Consider the following 12,037-nt stretch of genomic DNA (forward strand, 5'->3'; position numbering starts at 1 on the left):
TATATTGAATTTAACTGAAATTTAAATATGGAAATCACCCAGTGTCCTGAGTGACTGAGCCCATTTTAAGCCCACTTCCTATAATTACAACCCCGGTAGAAACATAGATGCAACACAGTAACAACATAGTAATAACATCAGTAATTTACATAAGTACATATCAAACTGGTAGCCCTTCCTGCTTATAAGTAACAAAAGAGTTGGTAACCATTACTCTAAATCACAGGTGTCAAACAGGCAGCCCGCGGGCCATATCTTGCCCGCTAAGGGATTGAATCCGGCCCGTGAGACAATACTCAAGAGAAGCGCAAGAGAAAAACAAGCTGCAGGTTGAAATCTGTCAACTTGATGCTGCCAAAGAAAGGTGCCTCGAACAAAGACGCTGTACTTTCTCTCTCCCTCTTTTGCACCCCTTTTCTCCCACTCTCTGTCTCTCTCTTTCACTCTATGTGTCTCTCTTTTTCTCTTCCTTTGTTGCTCTTTGTCTCTTTCTCTCTCTGTCTTTTTAACTTCTTTTGCTATAACTTCCTTTTTCTCTCTTTTCTCTTTCTCTCTTCCTACCCTTTGCGCTTTCTTTGCTCTCCTTCTGTCTTTCTATTTCTCTTTGGATTTCTTTCTTCCTCTCCCTTTCTTTTCCCCTTCTCTCACGACTTTTCATCTTTGATTCTCACGCGCTCTCCCTCTCTCTCTTTTTCTTTCTTTGTCCCGCCCTCTCTCTCCTTTTCCCTCCCTCTTTCTCTTACATCTTTATCTCTCTTATTCTTTCTCTTTAATCTACTAGTCCGGCCCCCGACAGAATGTTTGTTCTATCGTGTGGCCCCCGAGTTAAAATGTGTTTGACAACCCTGCTCTAAATAAATGCTGCGTACGAGGAAATCGAGATTAGATTTTTAGGGAGACTTATCCTAAAATGCTTCTTTGAACCCAAAGCGAAGAACTTTGAGGTACACTGCAATGGTGACGCGTCTTGTATACCACGACTGACTTCTCTGTGGCAGGCCAGTAATCTGACGGCTGAGTGGCATGCCACGCGTTCATGAGAATAATAAAAGCAGGAGTGCCAAAGGCCCTGGGAGTTTTCATCAACGAGGGTTATATGAAGGTTAGAGCGGGAAAAAAAGGAATAAATTCAAGACGGGGTGTTTTTCAAGGAGGCACCAGGTTTTTGTAAATGAATACGTAAAAAAAAAACAGAAAAAACCTGTGACATATAGGCTAAGGCGAGCCATGCGAAGCCAGGTTTCACTGGGAGAAGTTTGCTCCAGGCGCAGCTACTTATTTTTCCATTGGCATTTAAAAAGGTAGGAAGTAAACCTCTTTCCTTCAGCGCACTCCGAACACCATCCATCCACGTCAATCGGGGCCTTCCTCTTGGTCTCCTTCTATTAACTTCTGCTGTGTAGATCCTCTTCAACATTCGCTCCTCATCCATCCTCTCCATGTGTCCAAACCAATAGAGTACTCTCTTATCCACACGTTTGCTGAGTTCCGCTACTACTCCAGTTCTGTCTCTCACAATTTCATTTCTCAATCTATCCAATCTTGTCACGACTAACATACTCCTCAAACACTTCATCTAGAAAACATTTCATTTCCTTCTCAAATCTGCATTCAGGCTCCAAGTCTCTGCACCATACAACACAGTCGGCACAATCACACTCTCATACAGTCCCCTCTTAACATCCATACTCATACTCTTGTTGCTCACTCTCCTCAGATCACCCAAAACCTTGCTTCCTTGATTCACTCAGTGCAAAACCTCGCACTACATTCCACCAACTGCAGCCACATCACAACCCAAGTACCTAAAGCTTTCAACTTCTTCCAGCACCTGAACATGCAACTATTGTGTAACCTATGAGATTTCATTTCAGGGAACGAATTTTTGCATCTGGAAGCTTTTTCGTATACATCTCTCTATTTTCTTGCAAAATCAAAATCCATTGGTGTCTTCTCTCCTTATTATGAGTGCCCAGTGTTCATTTTATTTCTAAAAAGTGATGGGTCCTGGGGACTCGTATGCTCAAAAATCTATGGGTCCCAACAGAGATCTATGGATCCCCAAAATTTAGTGTGCTCCATGCCCTTACAAACTGTCGTATTTTCCCTTACAAAATACAACAAAAATCTTTTTTTTTCAAACATGTTTATTTATGTAGTTTAGCATGTTATATTGTATATGTGTTTCATTATATCATATATATTGTTAATGAACATTTTGTTGTGAGACACTGAGTTGCTCGACATGAATGAGGTTTATTATTAAAAAAAAGTTAAAAAATGAAGTCGCTTGGACGTTCACTGTAGAAGGAAAAAATACATGCAAATATAATTAAGTAGAATAATATATTTTCTTATTCAAATTATTAATTCATTTTCTGCATTAAATTATTGTTGGTAATATACTGATTAAAAGGGATCACCACAAACCTGTCTTTTTTCATGTTCTCCTTTTAGACTTTTTTTCTTAACTTCTTTATACAACATCATCATTCGTAATATAATGCATCAAAGCAAGTGAGCCATTTGAGAGCCGGCTACCTTTAATGAATTGAGCCGAAAAAGCCGGTTCTCTAAAAAGAAACGGACTTTCACGACACAACTCGAACTGGAGATCGGCGTGCGGACGAAAACTCGAACCGCGAAACCAAAACAACAATGGCGGATCTGCCTCCCGAAAAGTTTGGAGTGCGGTAAATCTTTGTTAAAAAATGATAATGACAATTTCGTGTAAAAAAAAGTTGCGTCCCGGGGACGCGCGTTGATTTGACACGATGCGTCCCCAGCAAAAATAATGCGTCTAGGACGCAGGGACGCGGGCAAACGAGAACAGTGAGTGCCTACTGAAGTCTAAATTTATCAGGTTTGCAAAAGCTTTTGCAAGATTTACCGCGTCCGGGTTGTTGAAGCACAACCTAAAAAAAATACACTAAAAAATAATAAACACGGCTTTCCTTGAGGGTCTTAAGACTGCCAGGGCGTGTTCTGAACTCTAAGCTGGTTTGTATTACCTCTCATCCAAAATGTATGACGCAGATGGCAATGCAGTAGCAGCTGGGCACCAAAACCTCGCCATGCATTACTGCCACAGCTAGCGTCGCAGGTAATCAAAGTAGTCAGACTATGACATAATTCATCTCGTGCTTTAACAAGCTACTCAGAGCTATTCTGATTTATGCTTTTTGGCGATCGAAAGCCTCCCGATGACGCTCTCACGACATCGGGATTATTTCATCCGCACTTGTGAAAGCCGTTGCCGAGCAGCACGCGGTAAAAGTGTTTCTTTTCCGCTCTGCGACTCTCTCGGCGGTGAATGAACCGTCCTCGTGTGAAAAGCATATGTGGTGGGTGGGCACTTAAATAGTACTTGCTTGGCTTTCTCAAATAATTAAGTAAATGAGTCGCAAGGGTGAGGAAAGACTGGCGACACGTTCTTAAGTGGATAAACGGATTCCCACGGTGCGTAATTATCCGTGAGTGACGGGTTTGGGAGTTTGGGGAGAAACAAAGCAAAGAGAGAAAAGAAGGGATGGTATTCCCTTGATTTTCGCAATTAATCCGTTCCATAATCGCTTGCGATTTGTGATTTTTTACAACGTAAACACATGTAGGTATTAATACTACAGTACAGGGTTCAGGAACCTTTTTGGCCCAATGATGTTAGCGAAATATTTAGATTTTTTGGGGGGGAGGGAGAGAGAGAGAGAGAAGGCACACCTTAACACATTTTAAGACACAGACGCCATACCCGTTTTGCAGACCAAAGCTCGATTTCAGGGCATTTTATTTCACTGTGGGACTGGTAACTAGTGCTGCAACAACTAATCGACAAAATCGATTCAAATCGATGATTAAAAGCGTTGGCAACTCGTTAGATCATCGATTTGTTGTATCACACGATTTATGAGCCACCAAGAACGTGATAGATATCTAGAAAGATAGATGGATAGATATACCACAGCCATATCCCCCTAGTGGGAGGTAGCTAGAGTCATTTCTGACTCTTTTTGGGAGATTGATTTAGAGGAGGGGATTCCCAGCCCCCTCGCTCAACCCAACTGAGGTGTTGGGAGTCATTAGGTGACCAAACCCCCCCCAATTCCAACCCCTAATGCTGAACGCCAAGCAGGGACTCGGCCGAGGCTTGAACCACAACCTCGGGCGCCATACCACCAAGGCCACCAAGCTGGTTAAATCAATGCAAATTATAGAGCACAACATTTTGTTGTGACGCTGAGAATTGTTGTACCGCATTGGTCCGGCAGAGAGCGCCAAGACAGTTTTTATTTTAAAAAGCTATGTTAATTTTTTTATATACTACATTTTTAACATTGGATCATTTACAAGCAAAATTAACGGGAAAAATAACTTTATAGTGTTTGACTGTTTCATCATGAAAAAAGTTAACAATTTTCAAGGGAACAGACAGAAATTCAGCAGAAAATAAATATAAAATCAATAAAGTAAAAATAATAATACATGTTCAACTCTCCGTGGATAAGGTGGTAGGAAAAGAGTGTCTTACATATTTGCAGGTGTATAGCATACATTTCTATGCATTTTGTTTCATTACCTGTCAGAAACAGAGCAGGAGAAGGACCCAGATGCGTAACGTTTACGCAAGGTTTATTTTACGGGAATGGGGCAGTCATGCGTGTGAACACAAATGCCAGTGATTCAGCGATCGCTGGGCAGAAGTAGTAAGACAGAAGTCCGGCGTGGAAAAACAGGAAGCCAGATGCCGACGAGATCGGTAACAGATACAAGGCAGATACCGGACAGACGGGGTCAATATCAGACAGGACGGGAAAGACAGTCTCTATACCAGATACACGAGCAGATACCGGACAGACGGGGTCGATACCGGACAGGACGCGACAGCCAGGATCGATACCAGATACACAGGCAGATACCGGACAGACGGGATCGATACCGGACAGGACGGGACAGACAGGATCGATACCAGATACTGGAGACTGGAGTCAGATATCAGACAGGACGAGACAGACGGGATTGATGCCGGAGGCAGGAGACTGGAGTCAGATATCAGACAAGACGAGACAGACGGGATCGATACCGGATACTGGAGACTGGCGCAGGATATCGGACAGGATGAGACAGGCTGAATCGATACCGGATAATATGCCTATAGCAAGATATTAGACAGGACGAGAGAGATAGGATCGATACCAGACATTGGAGACTGGAGTTAGATATCAAACAGGACGAGATAGACGGGATCGATGCCAGATACTGGAGACTGGAGTCAGATATCAGACAGGACGGGACAGACGGGATCGATACCGGACAGGATTCACAAGCAGGATACCGGACAGAGTCAAAACACGCGGCTTGCGGGTGCAGAGGTTCATTGACGGACTGACAATGGGTGAGTGAGAGCACTGAGCTTAATTAGGAGGGAAGCCAATCAGGCAACGAGCCGCAGCTGGCGCCAAAAGGGCGGGGCAAAGTGAGGGCAATGGGCACCCGTAACAATTATCAGGTTAATTGGCAAACACTTCAAATTTTTTATATCACAGGATATTTTGTTCATCTATCTGTACAAAAATGAATAGGGATATTAGAAATTCGAGTCATCGATGAATCGAAAAAATTATGAAATTAATCGTTAGTTGCAGCCCTACTGGTAACATTGCGACCGGTAACACATGTATACAAAACAAAATGTCACTAATGTGGATTTGGATAATATCATTAAAATGAGGGATCGATTTTAGTTAAGTTTCCAGAGATTCAGCTATGAAGTGTTCTCTCTCCACAGGGAGACAAAGATGGATAATAGATCTGCAAAAATAAAAAAAAATAAAAGAACTACAAACCCTGCTGCGTGCTCCAGTTTTGCAGATTACTCATTAGTCATTTCTGTCCTCTCATACACGGCCACCGTCGCAAAGATAACTCCAGTCATCGTGGAAATGATTCCGACGACTCATTATCCCTCGCGCTTCGTTTGGAAGTCACATTGTTCAAAAACGAAAACACACTCACCCTTTTAATTGAGAGGTCTGGGAGATGGAGATGGGGTTTTGCAATCCCTTGAAGTAATTCTGCAAAAGAAGATCAAATACTTATTCATTTACTGAATTCATTCACTTCAAAAAGCTCCAGTCTTTCAGGTTATTCTCAGCCAAACTGATGCTTAAGGAATACCTTACCATACTGCAAAATATGACTACATAACGGTTTCCCCCGGAACTTTATAGGCCCGGTGGGCCGCCCAGTTATTCTTGCCTAAACAAGTTAAGCATAAGCAATCTTAATAAACGTGAATGTAGATGAATTTATAGTCCCCGTGTGAGGCTATAATGAATTGCATTAGACATAGCGCAACCCCAGGTTATGGCTAGCAAAACACTAGGGGTGAATGGACGTTTTAGAGCTACATGCGTTTAGCACTTCATAAAACCGGTTTTATGACATCAAATATAATTTTGACAGATGTTTATTAGTCGGACGAAAGGTATTAAAGTCGATGGCAAAGTACCGATAGAGAGTCTCAATCCGATAAAGACATATACACACACATACTATTTCATTTCAGAGGCGTTTCTAAATAGACTATTTCATCAAATGTGTTTTAAAATGCTCAGAATTAGCGCAAACTAATATATAATTGCCCCTTAAAAGGCAATACTGACAATATTGATAATATACTGTACATTAAAAACATATAACGTTTGATCTGTAATCCAAACTTTTATATAAATCCTGATTTGTTTGCATGCGTGTTCGTATGTAGCTTACGAACTCTGAAACAGCTGAATAGATATTGGTGGAAATACACACAATTGTACTGAAGGACTCTGGGAGTGTTTTTAGCTAGGTTTGGTGTCAAGGCACCTCCAATAAATACCAACAAAATCAGGAAAAGTCTACGGACTACGGAGCTCGCATGCGGCCATGCGGTACTTTGGCACCCTGGAGTGGCTCCCTGGTGCTTTTTCAAATAACCACGGCCCCAAAAACCCTGCCCAAGTAGGATGCCTGGCGATGCCAAGCCCGTGCTACTACGCTTGAGTAGCTTAATAAAATGCATTTTAAAAAATCTCCAATTACAGGAAGTTGCACCTTCAAACAAATTACATTAAAAATGACATTAACATTATTTTAATGTACACGATGCAGTTCACAGAATGGCGCCAAAACAACTTTTTTTTCAACTTTTTTTAAATCAGCGAGCCGGATTAACAAGCAAAAGTGTAATTTCCGCACCCCAGACTTAAACCCCGAAATACTTCTGGTTGTAAAATTGAATGAACACTTGTGATCACCATTGTTTGAATGATCCGAAGTGCTACGTTTACAAATCCAAAACGGGCTATTTTATTGGGACATAGATCTTTTAAATAAGTACTAAAAGGTTTCTTCCCCGGGCAGCACGGCGGGGTAGTGGTTAGCGTGTGTGCAGCACAGTTCTAAGGTCTTGGGAACCTCCTGTGTGGGTTCAAATCCAGCTACCGGAATTACAGTGCGGAGTTTGTATGTTCTCCCCGTGCTTGCGTCGGTTTCCTCCGGGCACTCCGGTATCCTCCCACATTCCAAAGACATGCATTTCAGGTGGATTGGCCGGTCCAAATTGTCCCTAGTTGTGAATGAGCGAGCAAGTTGTCTGTCCCCGTGTGCCCTGCGATTGGCTGGCAACCAGTTCAGAGTGTCCCCTGCCCACTGCCCCATGATTGCTGGGATGGGCTCCAGCACCCCGCGACCCTTCTGAGGATAAGCGGTGCAGGAGATGAGATGAGGTTTCTTCCCCAGGGCTATCACAACCCTAGACAAGCACACAAGTCTTTGATTTGTACTACCCTTTAGTCTTTTGTTTTTAAAATTGGGGGATGGCAGGTCTACCTCAGGTTATGTGCAATGTTCTGCGTTTTGATGACCTCTTTTTGTTAACTTTTTAATTGTTTATTGCGCGATCGTCTTGGGATCAAGAGGTCGCAGGTTCGATTTCCAGCTCCTCCGTGTTATATGTCGAAGTGTCCTTGGGCAAGACACTGAATCCGTAATGCCCCCAATAAGCACTCTTGCATGGCTGACTCCCTATTGGTGCGTGTGTGTGTGTGTGTGTGTGTGTGTGAATGGGTAAGTGTGAAGCACATTGTAAAGCGCTTTGGGAGGTCTTCATTTACTTGAAAAGCGCTATATAAATACAGATCATTTACCATTTAAATAGTTTTTGTTCAGCGGACCAAATTAAAAACCCAAGCAGGTTGCATGTGGCCCGCGAACCGTATTTAGCCCATTGCCGGCTGGCCTAGCCATATGGACATGAAAGACTAAAAAAAAAAACAGATTCTTTTGCATATTCTTCTCGACATGTCACCGATGTCTTAATTTATATTCATGGCAATGGAAGTGTCCGCCATATGGAGACTCTCTTAAAGTTCGTCTTCATTTCCATATTTTGCTCATGCTGCGCAATAACGAGTTACTTTGATGACTTGGAGGGCATTTTGCCAAAGTCGAACCCCGTTTCGTCACGCAATTACAATTTCTACTTTGCTAAATGAGAAATATGTAATTGGCTATCATATTGCTTGAGAAGTATAAAAGGACATATTTGATCCATTTGCTAAAGTTTGAAGCCTTAAAGTTGTAAATTAAGCCCCTGTCCTTGACAAAATAAGCATGTTCTTTGTTAGTGTTACTTTAGACGACTGTGTAACCTTTTTGCCATTAGTGAAGGACATAGGAAATGCTGCTCTGCAATAGGTTTGCGTCACATCATCAAAAAAAAGTGGCTATGCTATTGGCATAAATACTTCCCACAATGCCTATCTCTTGTGCAATTTCTAAATGAGGCAAGTTGGGAATACAATACTGTATAGCCTTAAAGTTGTAAATTGAGCCCCTGTCCTTGACACAATAAGCATGTTCTTTGTTAGTGTTACTTTAAACCCCGGGATATGGCGTCCCCTGCCACATGTTTTTTTGGCTCTTCTATAAGGCATTTTCCCATTATGCGAAATCGACTACAAATTATGTGATGTTCATGCTAATGCTAAACATCTGTAACCTATTTGCCATTAATGAAGGACATAGGAAATGCTGCTTTGCAACTGGTTTGCGTCACATCATCAGCAAAATGTGGATATGCTATTGGCTTAACTACTTCCTACAATGCCTTTCTCTTGTAAATGAGACAAGTTGGGAATACAATACTGTATAACCTTGAAGTTGTAAATTGAGCCCCTGTCCTTGAAACAATATGCATGTTCTTTGTTAGTGTTACTTTAGACCCAGGGATATGGCGTCCCCTGCCACACGTTACTGTGTACCATAAGATGGGGTTTTTTTGGCTCCTCTATAAGGCATTTTCCCACTACACGAAATCGACCACAAATTATGTGATGTTCGTGCAAATGCTAAACATCTATTACCTTTTTGCTATTAGTGAAGGACATAGCAAATGCTGCTCTGCAATTGGTTTGCGTCACGTCATCAAGAAAATGTAATTATATTATATTGGCTTAACTACTTCCCACAATGCCTTTCTCTTGTGCGATTTGTAAATGAGTAAAATAATTCCATAAAACTTTGTGTACAACGCGGCACCCAAACCTTTTGTTCTGTTTTAAGAGAAAAAAATGAGCAGTATACACACAGAAATGCGGTATACAGTGCCATGAAAAGGTATTTGACCCCTTCCTGATTTCCCTGTTTTTTGCATATTTGTCACTCACAAAAAGTTTCAGATAATCACATACAATTTAATATCACACAGAGACAACCCAAGAAAATCAAAATACACTTTTGAAATGTTGATTCCATTGATTAAAGCACAAGAAAAATCCAAACCTATCCGGCCCTATGTGAAAAAGTATTAACAGATAACAGAAATCAAACATTTATGATAATTGGTAAACCAATATGAACTAAAAGTAGGTCACCACAACGCGGAAACTGAGCCATTTAAACGCGTTTTGACGAGAGTTGCCTTTAAGAGAATTTAGAAAGTTTTGTCCGGATGAAGCAAAAGAGAAGGCTACGGTAGCATTTCTAGTAGAGTGGGATCAGCCCGTTTGAGTCTAATAACTGTGAGCAACCTCTGATTTGCTTAGGGGATTGCACGACATAAGTGGAATCACATTATAATACGGCATTAGAGAGCACAAATTTGTAGAAATGAAGTGTGATGACCTGACCTGGCCCTCAAAACGCCTCATAGCGGTAGTGAGGAATTTGCATTTTCTGATTTAGCTTGACAGTCATTAAAACTGAAATGCTAAGTCTGTTGCCAATGTTCCAGATACGATTTCCGAACATGGTCTAAATGTAAATGGTCTGCATTTATATAGCGCTTTTCAAGTCAATGAAGACCTCCCAAAGCGCTTTACAATGTGCTTCACACTTTTCCCTTTTACACACTAAGTAACCGATAGCAGCGTCAGCCATGCAAGGCAACTACCTGCTATCGGAGGCATTAGGGAATGAGGGTCTTGCCCAAGGACACTTCGACATATAACACGGAAGAGCCGGGAATCGAACATGCGACCTCGTGATCCCAAGACGAGCGCTCTACCTCCTGAGCTAATGTCCTTTACGAGGACTGTAATCCTTCGCTACTTCGCGGTTTGTACTTCGGGGACTATATTGCTGCCAGCGGTGGCCAGCAGAGCGCACTACTGTCAGGCTTGGCAGCTCTTTTTTGCCTTCATTTTCTTCTATAATGAACGGCACTTTAGCAGCTGCAATCCTTTGTCCCTAATCCCATGGAGCTGTAAGCGGTGGCTGGCAGAACGCACTTCTGTCAGGCTCGGCGGCTCTTTTTTGCCGTTATTTACTTCTAAAATGAACTGCACTTCAGCAGCTGCAATATTTTATCCCCAATCCCATGTTGCGGCAAGCGGTGGCTGGCAGAACTCACTTCTGCCAGGCTTGACAGCTCTTTTTGCAGTTTTGTTTACCAAAAAATGAACTGCACTCATGCAGCCCCGATCCATTATCCCTGATTGCATATTGCTGCGAGTAGGGGACGGGCAGAACACACTTTTGTCAGCAGCTCTTTATTTGCGGTTATTTCCTCCCAAAATGGACGGCACTTGTGTGGCTGCAATCCATAATCCCCAATCCTATATCGCTATGAGCAGGGACTGACAAAAAGCACTTCAGGAGGCATGCAATTCTGGCCTACCTAAAATTAGATAAACGGTTGTGATCATGATCCGTTATCCCATGTCAACTACTGCTGAGAGCCGTACCCAGCAGACTACTGATGTTTTTCCATTGGTTGAAAGTGCAATTGAGGTCCGCCTGAATAGAACTAAACTGTTTTGGCCCCGATCCAATATCCCCAGTCGACTATTGCCAAAAGCTGAGGCTAATTTGCGTAATGCATGGCGGCTGTTATTTTCTCGTTCTTTCTGCCTAAAATGAACAGCATCCGTGTGGCCGCGATTCATTATCCCTGGTTGACTATTGCTGCGAGGAATTATATAATTCCTAGAGAGCAAGGACAAGGATGATAGTTGAAATAAACTCAGAAACTTAAACCATATAATTATTTCTAAATTTACAAACATATAACTGTTACAGCAATATAGTTGAAAATAAGTTATTTAGGGGACGGGTCTCCTAAAAGCAGAGTTGCTAAACATTAAAAATTATATTTCAGAATGTATAAAGAGACATTTTTAGATTCCCTTTTTTTTTCTCCAACTTGTATTTGAGTGTCATCTTTCGGTTGAAGCTGTTCTGAGACAATGTTGGGGAAAAAAACTCGAAAAAATTAACAGAAAATAAAGTAGCAATTATTACTTAAGTGTACAAATTCGTTACAAGTATAACTTTAAATTTGGCAACAATTAATTGATTTAAAACATTTTCAAAACATAAATGAAGATTGCTTGATTTATTTATTCATTTTCGTAGGTTTCATAGAAAATGAGTGTTACGTAATTTGCTATAAATGGGTATGGTTAACCTCTGAAGAGTATTTGGTGGCTCTGTAAAATCCATTGACATCAATCAGTCATCCCTTTTTCCGTTTCAGGTGATGATTGTTGCCTGAAAAGAA

At 41.6% G+C, this 12,037-nt stretch overlaps 1 protein-coding gene across 1 annotated transcript in view; it reads right to left on the reverse strand.

Moving 5' to 3' along the window:
• Positions 1-12,037, reverse strand: part of adarb1b (adenosine deaminase RNA specific B1b) — a 160,091-nt gene that overhangs the window by 107,135 nt on the left and 40,919 nt on the right. Inside the window, exon 2 of the mRNA XM_088352921.1 lies at positions 6,010-6,068. The gene's annotated coding sequence lies outside the window, so the exon portion shown is untranslated. The remainder of the gene's footprint in view (positions 1-6,009; positions 6,069-12,037) is intronic.

Source organism: Urocampus carinirostris, chromosome 14, assembly GCF_059441175.1.
Source record: "Urocampus carinirostris isolate Australia breed hairy pipefish chromosome 14, RoL_Ucar_1.0, whole genome shotgun sequence".
Lineage (NCBI taxonomy): Eukaryota > Metazoa > Chordata > Actinopteri > Syngnathiformes > Syngnathidae > Urocampus > Urocampus carinirostris.